Source organism: Cetorhinus maximus, chromosome 21, assembly GCF_964194155.1.
Source record: "Cetorhinus maximus chromosome 21, sCetMax3.hap1.1, whole genome shotgun sequence".
In the NCBI taxonomy this organism is placed as follows: domain Eukaryota; kingdom Metazoa; phylum Chordata; class Chondrichthyes; order Lamniformes; family Cetorhinidae; genus Cetorhinus; species Cetorhinus maximus.
In genome coordinates this window covers 35199505-35218877 of record NC_135899.1, presented here as the reverse complement: position 1 = coordinate 35218877, position 19373 = coordinate 35199505, and the positions used below count along the sequence as shown (strand labels likewise).

The 19373-nt window shown below is 46.9% G+C and overlaps 3 protein-coding genes across 3 annotated transcripts in view; all 3 read right to left on the bottom strand.

The window, feature by feature from the left end:
• Positions 1–18548, bottom strand: part of LOC144695193 (uncharacterized) — a 158212-nt gene extending 139664 nt beyond the window's left edge. The window contains exon 1 of the mRNA XM_078566080.1: positions 18509–18548. The gene's annotated coding sequence lies outside the window, so the exon portion shown is untranslated. The remainder of the gene's footprint in view (positions 1–18508) is intronic.
• The window catches only part of LOC144695267 (uncharacterized), a 556511-nt gene extending 537958 nt beyond the window's left edge, over positions 1–18553 (bottom strand). Inside the window, exon 1 of the mRNA XM_078566180.1 lies at positions 18509–18553. The gene's annotated coding sequence lies outside the window, so the exon portion shown is untranslated. The remainder of the gene's footprint in view (positions 1–18508) is intronic.
• LOC144695249 (uncharacterized) overlaps positions 1–18556 on the bottom strand; it is a 219059-nt gene extending 200503 nt beyond the window's left edge. Inside the window, exon 1 of the mRNA XM_078566150.1 lies at positions 18509–18556. The gene's annotated coding sequence lies outside the window, so the exon portion shown is untranslated. The remainder of the gene's footprint in view (positions 1–18508) is intronic.
• Between the last annotated feature and the right edge of the window lie 817 nt (positions 18557–19373).

Here is a 19373-nt window from a genome sequence, read left to right as displayed (position 1 = left end):
ATTTCCTCAAAGAATTCAATCAAATTTGTGAGGCAAGACCTTCCTTTAACAAATCCATGCTGACCATCCCTAACTAGTCCATGTCTTTCTACATGACAGTTAATCCTATCTCTCAGGATTGATTCTAATTTGCTCACCACCAATGTAAGACTAACTGGCCTATAATTGTTTGGCATTTCCTTTGATCCCTTTTTAAACAATGGAACTACGTTTGCATTTCTCCAGTTCTCTGGTACCTCCCCTGTATCTAGTGAAGATTGGAAAATCATCCTCAGAGCATCTGCTATCTCCTCCCTGACTTCCTTCAGCAGCCTCGGAAACAATCCATCTGGCCCTGGTGACTTATCAACTTTCAAGGATTTCAACTCTTCGAGTACTTCCTCTCTCTTTATGACTATCCCGTCCAATATCTCGCAGTGTTCCTCCTGGACTACTGCATCTGCATCCTCCCTTTCCTTTGTAAATACGGTGATAAAATATTCATTCAAAACCCTTCTCACAGCCTCTGCATCTACACACAAGTTTCCATCTTCATCTCTGAAAGGTCCCACTTTTTCCTTAACTAACCTTTTAGCATTAATGTATTGGTAAAACATCTTTGGGTTATCTTTAACTTTACTTGCTAATCTTTTTTCATGCCCTTTCTTTGAATTTATTTCCTTTTTTACTTCGTCCCTGCACTTCCTATATTCATCTATTCACTGCTGTCTGCAGTGCTTAGTTCTTTGTGCCTATTGTACGCTTTCTTTTTCCGTTTTATCTTCCCCTGTATTCCTCTAGACAACCAGGGAGGTCTAGATTTGGCAGTACCACTCTTATTTTTGTAGGGGATATGTCTACTTTGTACAATTAGGATCTCGCTTTTTAGTGCTTCCCACTGGTTTTCTACTGTTTTATCTTCCAGCAGTGCTGTCCAGTCCACCTCAGCCAAGTCCCTTCTCATTTCTGCAAAATTTGCCTTCCCCCAGTTCAAGACTTTTACTCCTGCCTTATCTCTGTCCTTTTCCATGGTAATGCTAAATCAACTGAATTGTGATCACTGTCCCCGATATGGTCGCCAACTGTCACTTCACCCACTTGCCCTTCTTCATTCCCCAAGACTAGGTCTAGAATTGCATCTCCTCTCGTTGGGTTTGTCACTAATTGGTTGAAAAAATTTTCCTCAACACACTGCATGAATTTTTCTCCCTCAGTGCCCCTTATATTGTTTGAATCCCAGTTGATATTAAGATCGTTGAAGTCTCCTACTATTATTGCCCTCTTGTTCTTACAAGCATAAATTAGCCTACATATTTGTTCTTCTATCTCCCTTTCATTATTTGGGGGTCTGTAGTATACTCCCAGTAGTGTGATTGCCCCTTTTTTATTTCTAAGCTCAATCCATAAAGCCTCGTTTGTTGACCCATTTAGTATATCATCCCTTCTCACAACTGGAATTGATTCTTTAACCATTAGTGCTACCCCACCTTCCTTTTTTATCTCCTACTCTATCGTGTCTGAAGACTCTATAACCAAGGGTATTTAGCTGCCAGTTTTGTCCCTCCTTTAGCCAGGTCTCCGTTATAGCAATGACATCCTGCTGCCATGTGTCTACCTGTGCCCTTAACTCATCTACCTTGTTTGTAATACTCCTTGCATTGAAGTATAAACAGTTTAACCCCATCAATTTCCCTTGCTGGACACTTTTTAAACTTTGCTTCTCCTGTAACTCCATGTCTATCACAACGTCCCTAGCTAATGTTCTATCTCCATTTTTCTGATCTGAATCTGACCTGTCTGATCCTACTCCTGGGATCCCATCCCCCTGCCACACTAGTTTAAATACTCCCCAACAGAACTAACAAAAGCCCCCGCAAGGACACTGGTCCCAGCTCTGCCTGGGTGCAGCCCATCCTGTTTGGACAGGTCCCACCTTCCCCAGAACCGGTCCCAGTGCCTCAAGAATCTGAATCACTCCCGGCTACACCATCTCTCCAGCCACATGTTCATTTGGTCTATCCTCTTATTCTTGCTCTTGGTAGCATGTGGAACTGGGAGTAATCCTGAGATTACTACATTTGAGGTCATGCATTTTAATTCATCTCCTAACTTCCTGTACTGAGCTTGCAGGTCCTCATCCCTTAGTTTACCTATGTTGTTGGTACCAATGTGTACCATGACCACTGGCTGCTTACCTTCCCGCCCCAGAATTTCCTGCAGCCGCTGCGTAACATCCCGGACCCTGGCACCAGGGAGGCAACATACCATCCTTGATTCACATTTGTGGCCACAGAAGCGTCTGTCTGTGCCCCTAACTATTGAATCCCCTATCACTATAGCCCTGCCACTTGTTTTCCTCCCGCCCCTCTGAGCAGCAGAGCCACCACGGTGCCGTGAATTTGGCTGTTGCTGCTTTCCCCTGAGAGGCCATCCCACCAACAATATCCAAAGCAGTATATCTGTGAGAGAGGGGGATGACTACAGGGGTCTCCTGCACTACCTTCCTGAGTCTTTTACTGTTCCTGATGGTCACCCATTCCCTTTCTGCCTGTGTAATCTTCACCTGCGGTGTGACCACCTCGCTAAACGTGCTATCCACGACTTGCTCAGCATCGCGGATGCTCCACAATGAGTCCACCCGCAGCTCCAGTTTCGAAATCCGGCTAGCTAGAAGCTGCATTTGGACACACCTTCTGCACACATGGTCAACAGGGACGCTGGAAGCATCCCTCATTTCCCACATCCTGCAGGAGGAACATATCACGGGTCTGAGATGTCCTGCCATGACGTCCCTCTAGATTAAGCTAGTTACTCCCTTAAAAAATACGCTAGCTTGGGGCCTTATATATGTTAGCTAGGAACCTTGTTCCTTGACTAATTATACTTGTATAGTACTACTCGATACTTTTTTTGTAGCTCCTACCTCAGTATTAAGCAATGAATAACTTTAATAGATTGAAAAAAGAACTCACCAGGATTTACTCACCAATTAGCTTTTCTTAACTGTACTTTCAGAAGAGTGTCCCTCACAGGTCTGGTGCACTCCTGAAGGTACTGCCTCTCCCTCTTATTTTAGGTTTGAGGAGGAGGGAGGGATGGAAACACAACAGCAATGTAATGTTTGGGGCTATTCCGCTCTTTGACAGTGGGTCCTCCTTGATCCCTTTCTGAGTCGCGGTGTCTGCAGTGACCTCTCCCATCACGCTTCAGTCACTTCTCTCTACCGCCCGCTATTGGATGCTCTTCCTCCTGTTGAGTGCAAGAGTCCTTCTCTTCGATCCCTTTCTGAGTCGCGGTGTCTGCGGTGACTTCTCCCAGAATTTTTTTTTTGAAAAATATACTTTATTCATAAAATATCTGGAAGAATATTACAAAACATTTCAAAATCACCATCACAAAAAGGACAATCAGATTCAACTTTTACACATGGATCCCGAGGTGCTTCAATAAAATCAATGAATAATACAATCATTTCAATATGGTCATTACAGACAATCAGTCAATGTTACTGGAGTTATCAACATACATCATGTTGCACTCTGAGGTGCTTCAATACAATTATAATACAACTAGTATTCAATGCACACATTCATTGTGAGCTGTACAGCCCGAGGGGTTCTCAACAGTTCCCAGCCCCTTGGTGCACTATGGCAGAAAGGTCTTAGACAGCGACCTTTCCCAATGTCATCTTTGCAGCGGCTGCCCCAAGCTTTATTGCGTCCCTTAGCACATAATCCTGGACCTTGGAATGTGCCAGTCTGCAACACTCGGTTGGGGACAACTCTTTGCGCTGGAAGACCAACAAGTTTCGGGTAGACCAAAGACCAGACGTCTTTCACCGAGTTGATGATCCTCCAGCTGCAGTTGATGTTTGTCTCAGTGTGTGTCCCTGGGAACAGCCCGTAGAGCACAGAGTCCTGTGTCACAGAACTGCTCGGGATGAACCTCGAGAGAAATCACTGCATCTCTCTCCAGACCTTCTTTGCAAAGGCACAATCCACAAGGAGGTGAACAACGGTCTCGTGCCCACCACAGCCACCTCGAGGGCAACGTGCAGAGGGGGTGAGACTCCTGGTGCGTTGGAAGGATCTGACGGGGAGGGCCTTTCTCATCCCCAGCCAAGCTACATCTTGGTGCTTGTTGGAAAGTTCTGGCGATGAGGCATTCTGCCAAATGACTTTGACAGTCTACTCGGGGAACCATCCCACAGGATCCACCCTCTCCTTTTCCCGCAGGGCCTCTAAGACGTTACGTGCCGACCACTGCCTGATGGACTTGTGGTCAAAGGTGTTTCTCTGCATATATTTTTCCACGAGGGACAGGTGGTACGGCATGGTCCAACTACTTGGAGCGTTCCGCGGCAGCGTGGCCAGACCCATCCTTCACAATACCGGGGACAGGTAAAACCTCAGCACGTAGTGACACTTGGTGTTTGCGTACCAAGGGTCTACGCACAGCTTGATGCAGCCGCGCATAAAGGTGGCCATCAGTTTGAGGGCGATGTTGGGCATATTTTTTCCCCCTTTATCTAGAGGCTTGTACATCGTGTCCCTGCAGACACAATCCATTTTCAACCTCCAGATAAAGCGAAAGATGGCTCGGGTGATCGCCATCGCACAGGAGTCTGGAATGGGCCAGACCTGCATCACGTACCGCAACAGCGAGAGTGCCTCACACCTGATGACCAGGTTCTTACCCGCAATGGAGAGGGAGCGTTGCTCCCACGTGCCCAGTTTTCTTTGCACCATAGACACTTGCTCCTTCTAGTTTATAACGCATGCCCCGGTCCCTCCGAACCATATCCCCAGCACCTTCAGGCCGTCAGCCCTGACAGTGAAGGGGACAAAGGATCGGTCAGCCCAGTTCTCAAAGAACATGGCCTCGCTCTTCCCATGATTTACCTTGGCTCCCGAGGCCAGTTCGAACTGGTCGCAGATGTGGATCAGTCTGTGCACTGACTGCGGGTCCGAGCAGAAGACGGCGACATCGTCCATCTACAGGGTGGCTTTGACCTGAGTGCCTCCACTGCCTGGGATCATCACTCCTCTTATGCCCGGATCCTTCCTGATGGACTCAGCAAAGGGTTCTATGCAACACACAAACAGGACAGTGGAGAGAGGGCAGCCCTGCCTGACTCCAGATTTAATTGGAAAGCTATCTGATTCCCACCCATTGATTGAGACTGCGCTACTGATGTTAGCGTAGAGCAGCTGGATCCAATTGCGAATTCCCTCCCCAAACCCCATTTTGGAGAGCACATCCACCATATAGGTGTGCGATATTCTGTCAAAGGCCTTCTCCTGATCAAGGCTGATGAGGTAGGTGTCCACACCCCTGTCCTGTACATAGGCAATCGTATCCCTGAGCAGAGCGAGGCTGTCAGAGATCTTCCTGCCCGGCACAGTGCAGGTCTGGTCAGGGTGGATCACCAATTCCAGAGCGGACTTGACCCGATTGGACAGAATCTTATAGTCCACGTTCAACAGTGAAATGGATCGCCAATTGCTAATTTCCTCCCTTTCCCCTTGTGCTTGTAGATGAGGCTGATGATGCCTTTCCTCATGGATTCTGACATGCTGCCGGCCATAAGCATACTCTCGTACACTTCTAGCAGGTTTGGGCCGATCCAGTCCCACAGAGCCGAATACAACTCCGCCGGCAAGCCGTCGCGTCTGGGAGTCTTACTCTTCTCGAAGGACTCAAGGGCCTTAGTCAGCTCGTCAGCAGTTAGCAGTTTGTCCAGGCTCTTCCGTGTACTGTCGTCTAAGACCTCCGTGATAGAGGACAGGAAGGACTGGGAGGCCGTGCTGTCTACGGGCTTCACATCATACAATCCAGCATAAAAGGACTTGCTGATCCTCAAAATGTCGGACTGCGATGACTTTACTGAGCCGTCTTCTTCCTTCAGGCTGCTGATCACAGAGCTCTCTCTATGTACCTTTTGGAAGAAGAAACGTGAGCACGTCTCATCCTGCTCCACGGAGCGGACTCTGGAACGGAAGATGATCTTGGAGGCCTCCGAGGCAAACAACGAGGTTTGCTGGCTCTTCACCTCTTGGAGTTCCTCCTTGACATCGACCCCCTTCGACTGCAGTCATTGCAGATTCTGCATGTCTTTCTGGAGTAGGGACATATCCCTCTGTTCCTTTCTAGCTTTCTGGACGCCTTTGAGGATGAAAAACTTCGTGATGTTTCGCTTGATCACTTCCCACCAGTGTGTCAGGGACTCAAAGAGGGGTTTCACGGTTCTCCAACCTTTGTAATCCCTCTTGAGCTCCTCAATGTTCTCTGGGGTCAGCAGTTACACGTTTAGCTTCCATGTCCCCCTGCCCACCCTCTGGTCTTCCTCTAAGTGACAGTCAGCCAGTCGGAGGCAGTGGTCAGAGAAGAACACCGGCTTGATGTCGGTGGATCTGACTGTGAACGCACGGGACACAAAAAGAAAGTCTATCCTGGAACGGATGGACCCGTCTGGCTGCGACCAGGTGTATCTACGCTGCGCTCCATCAGCAGGGTTGCTGAAGACGTCGTGCAGCTTGGCATCCTTAACTGTTTCCATCAGGTATCTGGACGTAGCGTCCAATCTGCTGTTGACCCTGCCGGATCGTCCAGCCACATCGATGATGCAGTTGAAGTCACCGCCCAGAATGACCGGCCTGGAGGTCGCCAGCAGCAGTGGGAGCTGCTGAAAGACCCCCAGCCACTCGCTCTTTTGTGCCGGGGCGTACACGTTAATTAACCGGAGTGGAGCGTTCTTGTACATTACGTCTGCTACGAGGAGGCACCCGCCCACCACCTCCTTAACCTCGGAGATGGTGAAGATGCCTCCCTGCAGCAGAATACCCAGGCCGGAGGAACGAAAGTCGTTTCCTCCCGACCAGATTGATGGCCCATGGGACCACCATCGTGACCATTGCCTGTAGGAGCTGAGGTGCGGTATCGCACACTCCTGCAGAAACAGCAGGTCAGCTTTGACCTTGGCAAGGTAGTCCAAGGTCGTAACACATCGCGTAGTAGACTTAATGCTACGCACATTTATGGATACAATTTTTACACCCATTTTAAAGCATTTAGTCTCTTACCAAACCCGTTGTCTTTGAGAGTTCCAGACCTTTGGTCTGCTCCTGCATACCCATAGTGTTCACAAATTGCCTCACTTTGGATGGGCTGAGGAAGCTGTCCTGAACCGCCCCATTGGAGATGTTCCACTCAGATGGCATCTGGGGGTTCGTTCAAGGAACGAGATTTGAATTGTTCTCTGTTGGAGAAGTCTCTCTGATCCTCTCCCCCTCTGGGGCGTTGCTGCTCCCGGCTTCCTGGAGCTGGGTTGCGCTGAGCACTTCACCGCTCCCAGATTCCTGGGGCTGAGGTGCGCTTGCCTCTTCGGGTTGTAGGCAGAGTTGGGGTGCGTTGGTCTCCTCATTGTCTCCAATGTTCTGGAGCTCGGGTGTCTCATCCTCCAACTCCCTAGAGCTTTGCCGCTTCTTCTGTAGGTGCCGCCCTTGCCCTTCTTCGTCCGAAGAGCAGCTGCCCTTGTCATCCGTGTCAGATGGGAGACGCCTCTTGCCACTTGTCTGGGAAATGGCTTGGTCCCTTCTTAGCCCCTTCTTCCTTTTGGCTCTCTTCACCAGCTGCCACTCCCCCTGCTGATTTTCTGCTGCTTCCTCCTCCATTGATTCGCTCTCCTGAGGAGCGGGAGGTTCAGAGAGCAGTGCAGTTGATTGGCTGTCTGCTGCTTTAATCTTTTCTTCCACCTTGTCTCTCTTTGTGCCCTCCTTTGTCCGTTGTTCTCACTGTGGGCCTTGGTGGTTGGGGGGTTGCAAATGTCCTTGGTAGTGGTGACACGAAGCATTTCCTCTGCTTCCCCCTCGTTGGCTTTGGCTGCCTGTGCATAAGTGAGGCAGCATTTGGGGCAGGTCCTATAGAGGTGGCCTGCCTCATCACACAGGTTGCAGCTCTTAGTCTGTTTGCAGTCCTTTGTCTGGTGCCCTTCCTGTTTGTAGATCTTGCAGAGGGCGGCGCTGCAGTTGGCCGCCACATGTCCAGACTTGCCGCATGAGCGACAAAGTTTGGGCTGCCCAGCGTAGACAAGGTAGCCCCGGCTTCCCCCGATAGCGAAGCTGGAAGGAGGGTGGAAGATGGCTCCCTTACCATCCGCCTTGAGTGTGACCTTGATCTGGCGTTTGCTGGTCCAAATCCCGAAGGCATCTTTAACCTCGGTGCAGCTTCCAACATTTTCGACGTACCTGGCGAGGAAGGTAGCACATCGGCGGCAGGGACGTAGAGGTTGTAGAGATGCACAGTCACCACACGATCCCGTTGCAACGGCAGACCAAAGAGTGACTCTGCCGTCGGGATTTTCATCTCCGGCTGGTCTTTCTTCTCCTCGAAAACCTTCAGGAACTTGATGCAAGCTGCCACACTCCTGAAGGTCACGTCGAAATATCCAGCACTGGCTAAGTCTTGCAGGGAGTAGATCTCCACAGCTTCAAATCCACACAACTTCAACAGGATCCACTTGATGAAGAAGGCCCGATCCATGGGTGCTCGTCCTTCGCTGTCCTTCACCGCCACCCGAACGGTATTACTTACCCCATGGTGTGGGGCTCAACTGGTTATAGCCATCGCTTCACGACTACACTTGATCTTAGCCAAAAGGCTGAGAAGCGATGACTTCTTCTAGAATGCTTCAGTCACTTCTCTCTGCCGGCTTCTACTGGATGCTCTTCCTCCTGTTGAGTGCAAGAATCCTTCTCTTTGATCCCTTTCTGAATCGCGGTGTCTGCGGTGACTTCTCCCAGAATGCTTCAGTCACTTCTCTCTACCGCCCTCTGTTGACCTCACAGATAGGGAGAGGCAAGGCCATGGAGAGATTTGAAAACAAGGATGAGAATTTTAAAATCGAGGTGTTGCTTGACCAGAAGCCAATGTCGATCAGCGAGCACGGGAGTGATTGGGCAATGGGTCTTGGTGTAAGTAAGGCAGCAGAGTTTTGGAGGAGCTCAAGTTTACAGTGCAAGATGTGAGAGCAGCTAGGAGAGCATTGGAATAGTTGAATCTGGTGCCTACAAAGGTATGGATGAGGATTTCATCAGCAGCTGAGCTGAGCTAGGGTGTCACTGGGCTCTCCTGTGAGTGAAGCTTCCACCTCTTCCAATGTACGGTGTCTCTATTCCGGACCAACACAGTGAAATGACAGTGAGAGCCAGGGATGGTAATGGAGAACCCTTCATAGAATAGTACGGCAGAAAAGGAGTGCAGCAGTGCTGCACTGTCAGAGATGCCATCCTTCAGATGAGATCTCAACCAAGAAGCCTCCAGCTCTAAGGTGGGTGTAAAAGATACCATGGCATTATTTTGAAGAAGAACAGAGGAGTTATCCCTGGTGTCCTGACCAACATTAATCCCTCAATCAACATCACTAAAAAACAGATTATCTGGTCATTATCACATTTGTCTGTGGGAGCTTGCTGTGCACACATTGGTTGCCACATTCTCACCATCTCCTGATGTGTAGGCTGACTTTCAATTGAAGCTATTCCAAAGCTCGTTGATCCTGACTTTAGTTCCTGGTTACTGGGGTTTTCTCACTCACTCTTTGTCTGTGTTTGGGAGAAGAGGGCCATTGGCCCACTCAGCTGTCAATCACAAGGTCTTGCTAGATTGGAACCGCCTTTAAAATTACAGGAAATTCACCCAAAAAAGGTGTGATTAATATTGAGGAAACACAATCTTCGACTGAAATCTTGTGGGTGATTGATTAAACAGTGGGATTCTGGCCAATCAGAATTGATGTTGTTCTGAATCAGAGGGAACTCCTGCTGGGTGTCTGATTAATACTTCAAATCACCATGGCAACCAGTCTGGTTCCATCCCTGCTCGATAAGTGGGCATTGAGGTTTAAAGAGGATGTCTGGTTTTGTTTGTATTCAGGCTGGTAGAGGTTATTCACAGGATCGATGACTCCAAGAATGATTTGTCATGCACCTCGCACATGAATGGTTTCTCCCCAGTGTGAACGTATCAGTGTCTCACCAGGCCTGATAATTGTGCAAATCCCTCGTTATAAACTTCACAATTGAATGTCTGCTTCCCAGTGTGGAAACATCAGTCACTCACCAGGCCTGATAATTGTGCAAAGCCCTCATTACAAACTTCATAATTGAACGGCTTCTCCTCGGTGTGGATACATTGGTTTTCTCTTAGTGATGTGGTCAAAGATTAACTTAGTCTTATTGAAACAATTGGACTCGGGGGGGTAAACAACACAGACAACTCTCAGTGTAACGGAAGCAGGTGACCCGGCTCCAGGTCTGTGGGGAGATATCGGTGTAGGGTGAGAGAGGTGAAATAATCCTGACACACGTCACACTGGAAGGGTTTGCCTTCCTCATGTGGATTCGTTGATGTTCCAGGAGGTCTGACATCTGTGAACTTTTTATTAGAGAACTCACACTGATAGGGTTTCTTCCCTGTGTGAGTGCATCGATAGATCAGAAGGTACGCTGTGTGAAAACCTTGTCACAAACATTTCACATGAAGAGTTTCTCCTGCGTGGATCCTCTGGTGTCCCAGGAGGAACAAAAATGTCACAAAAGCTTCATTGTAAGCATCACATTGGAAGGGTTAACATCCGTGTGTGTATCCTCTGATGAAGCAGGTTTGATCATCTCGAGAAGGATTCATAGCACTCCTTGGACGTAAACATCTATTCACCTGTATGAATGCATCGGTGTGCGCAGAGGGTCGATGAGTGAGTGAATGATGTATAACACACCTCGCATCTGAATGGTTTCTCACCAATGTGGATCTGCTGGTGTTTTGGAAGATCAGAGGAGTGGGTGAAAGCCTTGTCACAAACATCACACCTGAAAGGTTTCTCCCCCAAGTGTATGGTTGTACATGGTGTACATGGAGATCTGTTGACTTCAAGAAGAATTTGTCACACACCTCACGCTTGAGCGGCTTCTCCCAGTGTCAATGCGTCGGTAATTTCCAAGTGTCAATGAGAGTGTGAAAGCGTGGTCGCACAACTCACGCTTGAATGGGTTTTCTCCTGTGTGAATCTTCCGATGGAGAAGTTGTGATGACCTGGAGAAGGATTTGTCACATACATCGTACATGAATGGTTTCTCCTGTGTGAATGCGTTGGTGTGCACGGAGAGTTGATGACCTTGAAAATGATCTGTTTCACATCTCACAGATGAATGGCCGGTCACCAGTGTGAATGTGAGTGACCCACCAGAGCCAATGATTGTGCAAAGCCCCTGTTATACACCTCACATGTGAACAGTTTCTCCCATGCGAATGTGCCAGTGATTCACGAGGCTCGGTAATTCTGAAAAGCCTCTGTTACACACCTCACAGTGGAATGGTTTCTCCCCTGTGTGAATGCGTTTGTGTGCACAGAGGTTTCATTACACTGAGAATGATTTGTTGCACACCTTGCATGTGAATTGAATTCTGCAATGCCCTTGTTACACACCTCACATTTGAATGGCTTCTCCCCGATGTGAATGCGTTGGTGTCTGCGAAGGTACGATGACTGCGCAAATGATTTGTCACACACCTCTAACATCAGTGGTAGGAAAACTTTTTTTAAAAATTCTCAGGGACGGAATTAATCTCCACTTGGAGAGGCAAGGATTAATCAAGGATAGTCAGCGTGGCTTTGTCAAGGGAAGATCATGTCTAACAAATTTGATTGAATTTTTCGAGGAGGTGACTAGTTGTGTAGATGAGGGTAGTGCAGTTGATCTAAGACTTCAGTAAGATTTTTGACAAGGTCTTTCATGGGAGACTAGTTAAGAAGGTAAGAGCCCATGGGATCCAGGGCAATTTGGCAAATTGGATCCAAAATTGGCTTAGTGGCAGGAGGCAGAGGGTGATGGTCGAAGGTTGTTTTTGTGACTCGAAGCCTGTGTCCAGTGGCGTACCGCAGGGTTTGGTGCTGGGTGTTTGTAGTGTACATTAATGATCTAGACATGAATGTGGGAGGCATGATCGGTAAGTTCCCAGATGACACAAAAATTGGTGGTGTGGTAAATAGTAAGGTAGAAAGCCTTAGACTGCAGGACGAAATAGACAGGCTGGTCAGATGGGTAGAACAGTGGAAAATGAAATTTAATCCTGAGAAGTGTGAGGTGATGCATTTTGGGAGGACAAACAAGGCACAGGAATACACAATGAATGGTAGGACCCTAGAAAGTACAGAGGATCAGAGGGACCTTGGTGTGCATAGATCCTTGAAGGCAGCAGGAGGATAAGGTGGTTAAGGAGGCATATCGGATACTTGCCTTTATTAGTCGAGGCATTGAATACAAAAGCAGGGAGGTTATGAAGGAGCTGTGTTAGGCCACATCTGGAGTACTGTGTGCAGTTCTGGTTGCCACACTATAGGAAGGATGTGATTGAACTGGAGAGGGTGCAGAGGAGATTCACCAGGATGTTGCCTGGACTGGAGCGTTTCAGCTATGAAGAGAGACTAGATAGGCTAGGATTATTTTCCTTAGAGCAGAGAAGGCTGAGGGGGGTAACCTGATTGAGGTACACAAGATTATAAAGGGCATAGATAGGATAGTTAGAAAGAAACTTTTCCCCTTAGCGGAGGTGTCAATAACCAGGGGGGATAGGTTTAAAGTAAGGGGCAGAAGATTTGGAGGGGATTTGAGGAAAATTTTTTCACCCAGAGGGTGGTTGGAATCTGGAACACACTGCCTAAGTGGGTGGCAGAGACAAGAACCCTCACAACATTTAAGGAGTATTTAGATGAGCACTTGAAACACCATAGCATACAGGGCTACGGGCCAAGTGCTGGAAAATGGAATTAGAATAGATAGGTGCTTGATGGCCGGCATGGACACGATGGGCCAAAGGGCCTGTTTCTGTGCTGTAAAACTCAATGACTCTATGACCTCACACGTGAACGGTTTCTCCCCTGTGTGAATGCGTTGGTGTACATGGAAGTAAGATGTGCGTGAGAATGATTTGTCACACACCTCACACTTGAATAGTTACTCTTCCATGTAGCTTCTTTAGTATTACAGAAGGGACAACGGATGCACCTTATCTGTTAGGAGATCTTATCTGTGTGGAGCCTTCCTCACACTTGAACGACCATTCACTGGTAGGAATGAGTCAGTGGTTCATGAGGCTCGATGAATGATTGAAGCTCTCTCCACACTTGGAGCCACTCACACTTCTGCCCAGCCTCACCCTGACTGATCGCCCACAGCTGAACCTTCAGAAAGGTCGGTTCTGATGGAAGGTTCCACACCATTGACCAGTTTCAGATCTAATGATATGTCAAAGCTCCCCTGACCCGGCTGATTTCCAGATGAAGGTTTCACTGCCCAACCTTCTCTGTGTTGAGCAATGCTGCGAAGGGACTATGATTCCCACAGTTGTGCAGTTGTTCCTTGGATGATGGTCAGGATCCATCTGCAGTGTCTACCCTCTCTGTATTCTCTGGTGTAGTACGGTGCAATCCTTCTGTAAAACAGGAAAAGGAAACATGATTTCCTCCAACTCCCTCTCCTCCTTTGCTAAAGGGGCTGACTCCTCAGTTAGAGACTGTTCCACAGGGAGCGCCAGTCTGCTATGGTAATTCAATGGAGATTTTGAAATTTCTCCTCTTGTTTTCCAAATTTATTTGAAGAAAACACACTGGGCAGGAAGTGCGAGAAGCTGAGGAAAATATTGCTTCAGTGTAGCTGACTGAAGGGTTCTGGTTTATCCTGGGAAATTAGATACACTGCACTCGCTCAGACTGCACATCCCAAATTCAGCTATCAGCCACAGCACTGGGAAAACTATCAAATCCAAGCCCAGGCTTTTGGGAAAGGCCGAGGCCTTCAGGTAAAATCTTTAACGATGCTTCCAAAGAGGCAGCTCTTCCTCAGCACTGCCGGTCCGACTGGGCAATATCCCGTCAAAGGGACTGTATAAATTACAATCCACACCGTACAAAAAATAACTCTCAACACACACAGAACTCCATAGTAGGAAATCAGTAAGAATCCTCAGACACTCTGCACCTCCCAGATAATTACACCTCACCTTCTCATATTCAGTAATGACCCATCAACAAAACTCAGCCTGTAAATCAGAAGGGAAATGCTTCCAATAAACACACTCAATATCCAACACACAGCTCCAGTCAAACAAAAACAGAATTACCTGGAAAAACTCAGCAGGTCTGGCAGCATCGGTGGAGAAGAAATCAGTTAACGTTTCGAGCCTTCACGGCCCTTCGGCAGAACTGAAGCATAGTTAGGAGAAAGGTGAAATATAAGCTGGTTTAAGGTGGCGGGTGGGGGGGGGGGTGGGGGGGGAGAGAGAAGTTGAGGGTGTGGTGATTGTGGAGATAAGCAAGCAGTGATAGGAGCAGATAATCAAAAGATGTCACAGACAAAAGGATCAAAGAGGTGTTGAAGGTGGTGATATTTGTCTAAGAAAAGTGCTAATTAAGAATGGAAGACAGGACACTCAAAGTACAGCTCTAGTGGGGGTGGGGTGGAAAAGACTAACAAGGTTTTAGTTTTAGATTTTAAAATAATGGAAATAGGTGGGGAAAGAAGAATCTATATAAATTATTGAAAAAAAAGGGGGGGGGGGGGGAGAAACGGGGTGGGGATGGGGGGAGGGGGAGTTTAAGATCTAAAGTTGTTGAATTCAATATTCAGCCCGGAAGGCTGTAAAGTGCCTAGTCGGAAGATGAGGTGCTGTTCCTCCAGTTTGCGTTGGGCTTCACTGGAACAATGCAGCAAGCCAAGGACAGACATGTGGGCAAGAGAACAGGGTGGAGTGTTAAAATGGCAAACGACAGGGAGGTTTGGGTCTTTCTTGCGGACAGACTGCAGGTGTGTCGCCCAGTTTGCGTTTGGTCTCTCCAATGAGTCTTCTTTCCCCACCTATTTCCATTATTTTAAAATCTAAAACTAAAACCTTGTTAGTCTTTTCCACCCCATCCCCACTAGAGCTGTACTTTGAGTGTCCTGTCTTCCATTCTTAATTAGCATTTTTCTTAGACAAATATCACCACCTTCAACACCTCTTTGATCCTTTTGTCTGTGACATCTTTTGATTATCTGCTCCTATCACTGCTTGCTTATCTCCACAATCACCACACCCTCAACTTCTCTCCCCCCCCCCCCCCCCCCCCACCTTAAACCAGCTTATATTTCACCTTTCTCCTAACTACGCTTCAGTTCTGCCGAAGGGCCGTGAAGGCTCGAAACGTTAACTGATTTCTTCTCCACCGATGCTGCCAGACCTGCTGAGTTTTTCCAGGTAATTCTGTTTTTGTTTTGGATTTCCAGCATCCGCAGTAGCTTTTAGCTTTTTGTTTTTAGCTCCGGTCAAACAGTTCAGCACAAAGCACCGAGTAGACAGGTCTCTCAGCTGGATTTTCTCACACAGTGTTGTAGAGTTAATTTTCAGACTTTTGGAGGTGGAAACATTTAACTATATTTACAAGACAGCAGCAGCAGCTACACACGTGCATCAAACTCCAGAACTAAAGGACTCTCTTGTAGAGAGCTGCTGACACATTGGTTTACACAAAGATCATGTGATCTTACAGCACAGGATTATTCTTAAAGCTATAGTCCTACATTTCTCAGAACTATAACTACTACATTCCTCCTGTTTAACTTTTCTGTACATTTTGTATTTATGAGGATATTTATCTCATGGCATTACAATGTTTACACAGGTCATGAAATTACAAGTTCAGTCTTTCAGGTGGCTTCCTGATCCATGTGGAATGTCGCAGCTCCACAACTTCAGATTCTTTTGTAGGAAACACATTCTCTGGAATCGCATTAACACCAGGTACCTCAGTAGGCATATGCAGTTCAGTGTCTTCCACTCTGACAGAGACATCGGGCATGTCTGTCCTTGGTTGAGCATCTTCAACAGGAACCACTGGTTCAGCAATGGTTACAGGTGGGACTTCATTTTGTTGGGGTATCTCTACTTTTCTTAAATGATCCACATGCTTACAGGTGATCCAGCCCTCCCAGGTGGTATGACAATGGTCCGGTCACAGTGCTTACTTTACCGGGTAACCACTTAGATCTTCCACCGAAATTCGTTACATACACTGCTTCTCCAACAGTAAACTGTCGTTCACGACTATGCAATCATGAGTAGCTTTTTGGTTGCCTTGACTTTTCTCCACCTTGCCCTCCAAATTGGCAAGTATCAGCCTTAGTCTTGTCCGAAGATGGCGCCTCATCAGTAATTCTGCATCCTCTTTCTACGTGTCTCCTTCTTTCTACCACAGAATTTAGTCACGGCCTTCTTTTTGACTTCACTGTCGGCCAGACTTCTCTCAGATGCAATCTCAACTTGTCTTAGTTCAGTAGTTGAGTTACCCATGACGTCATTATCTACTTGCATCTTGGAAAGTTCTATGACTTTTACTTTCAAAGCCTCTTTAGCTTCATTTAGCTGACTTTTCAGCTCTTCTATTTCCTTCTTGTATCTGTTGACTTCCTCCTGGAACCTTGAACATTGCTGTGTCTTTTCTGCCAACTGGTTCTTCAGTTTGTTCAGAGAGATGTTAACATTCTTCCTGTCTCTCTTCGTAACGTTTCAGAGCTACAAACATTGACGTGAGGGATCCTTGTCGTGTGTGAAGGTCTTTCAACAGGTTTTCCTTTTCTTTGCGAAGCTCACTCACTTCATCTTGAATTCTGTCATTCAGCAGACTCCTTGGGTTTCTTCTGCTGTTCTTCCATGTTGTTAAGACAGTCTTCATTTCTTCAGGTTGCTGAATGCTTACACACTCCTTTTTTCATCCAGTCGTGGTCCTCGGACTCTCCAGGCTCTTTCTGAAGTACCTTGCCTTGTACCTTTTTCAACTCAGGAACCCTTCCAGCTTCCTTTTGAAATCTCACTGGCCAATCAAGGTTAACTCCCCTCAACCATTTTGACCAAGAAGACTTGGTCCTCTACCTTCTAATACCATCATGGGTAGTTGTGCCGATTGGTGTCTATAATGAACAGTTACTTTGGTGATACCTTTTACCTGGATTTCTTTGCCTGTGTACGTTTTCAACTTGGAAGATATTTGTTCCAACTTTAATTGTTGCTTACCTTTATTAAAATATCTGAAAGTATGTTCTCCTATTACAGTGGTAGAAGCACCCGTGTCTACTTCCATTTTTAAGGGTTTACCATTCACTTACACTGTGACAATAATTGGCTCTGTCTTCCCACCTTTCATGTTGAACAATGAATAAATGTCAAAATTGGTTGTTTCTGGCTCTTCTATACCATATACTTCATTGGACTCCAATTGTTGTCTGGAAGCCTGTTTAAATATCGCTTTGCAATGTTTAAATATGTTTCCACTTCTGTGACAAAAATAACACTCTACTTTTTAAAATTGCCAACCGTTAGGAGTATGATGGTTTCTACGTCGATAAAAATTAGTTTTCGAATTTGCTGCTAAGCTCTTTCTTCTCAATTTTCGGTTAGCTTCGTGGTGGAGTCCCGGCTTTTCGTGTCACTTTCGACCGACTGTTCCCACCCAACTAGGAGAATAGCACCATTTTGTGCCCCTTGAATCGCCTGTGAATCCCTTACAGTGCTTTCCATTGCAAGCACTATTTCAAAAGCTTTCTTAAATTCAAGGTTCACTTCAGTCAGTAATCTTCGCTGAATAGCATCTTCCTGCACGTCACATACCAAACGATCCCTCAGCATTTCATTCAGGGTTTCACCGAAATAACAATATTCTGTTAGTTGTTTTAATTTCGCTACTCAGGTATCAATGGTCTCCCCTGGGGCTCTATTCCGTGAATTCAACTTGAACCTCTACATTGTGACTGAGGGCTTGGGTTGAAAATATCCCTTAACGAGGTCCACTAATTCACTGACAGTCTTCAAATCTGGGGCACCGGGGGCCATCAATTTTCAGATTAAACTCGTGCTCCCACAAATACTCGTGAGAATCGCTCTCCTCTTTTCCTCCCCTGTGATTTTGTTGGCTTGAAAGAAGAACACAAGACGTTCTATATATTAAGACCAGTCATCGGTGGCTGATTCAAAGGGATCGATTCTGCCAAACTGTGGCATCTTGAATGAGTATACCTTCCTTTCTTTTTAATGAACTTACATACTCACAATCACTGGGCGAGGTACTTCAATGGATCTGATTTATCCACATTGCCAGTTTGCTATAGAGTTGACCTTCAGAATGCTTTTCTTGGTGGAAACATTTAACTTTATTTACAAGACGGCAGCAGCAACTATACATGTACATCAAACTCCAAAAGGAAACAATAACTCTCTCCTGAGGTTCCCAGCACTGCTAACTCATTGGCTTACACAGATCATGTGATCTTACAACACAGGATTATTCTTAAAGCCACAGTCCTACATTTCTCAAAGCTATAATTACTACACGCAGCATAAGGGGCATTTCCACACCTGATTCTCCACAGGATAGTCAGGCTGCCTGAACATTAGTGTGGATATTATGTGATGTAATTATTATAAATTCTGTTCCTTCACTCACCATCTCCTCACTTGGTTTTCAGTCCCTACAGGAAGTGAAGCAGCTGTGGAAGAGGAAGAGGACAGAATGGGCAGAGTGGGTGGGGCTCTCTGATTGACGTCTCTCACAGCCAATCCAAATATTTCTGGAGTAACATGAGTTTCCAGAAGTTTGGGAAACTGACCGGTGAAACGGAGGTGACTTTAAGCAGCAGATCAGGTGGGGATTTAAACTTGTCATTGTCCCATCTGAATAAAACCTCACTATTGCAGCTGCTGTCTCAGTTCCCCCTGGTAAACGTTTGACAGAGATTTAAGTGTGGGAATAGCATTCTTCATCCTTGAAGGCTTTCAAACTGACAACATCAGTGTGGGATGTGTAGCCTTGGATGTGTTTGACAGCAGATCAGAAGAGGATGATCCACAGCATCCAAGGCAGCGATGACGTGCAGTGGTGGGATCGGCACATGCAAAGGAGAGAGGGAAACAGGTGAAAAGGGCACAGGAGCGAGGGATACAGGAGAGAGAGTAAGTGCAGGCATATGGGAGAGGAGCACAGGAGGGAGGGGCACAGGAGAGAGGGATAGGGGTAATTGCCCCAATACTCTGTGGGTGACTCAGTGACTCGGAAAGTAGATGGGGCTCATTGTGTGAGTAGATGCCCCATGAGGTGATATCTGACAGGCCTGACCCGTCCAGGGGTTGCCTCCTGTGAACGTTCAGCTCCCCTCAGCTCCAGTTTTGGAGTCATAATATTCACCTTGTCAGTTGCTCTCCCAGGAGATCCCAGTCCATTCACCTCTCCCGGGATGTCCTAGTCCATTCACCTCTCCTGGTTCCTCTCCTGAGCTGTCCCAGTCTAGACCTTGTTTGAGAGTGATATTGTT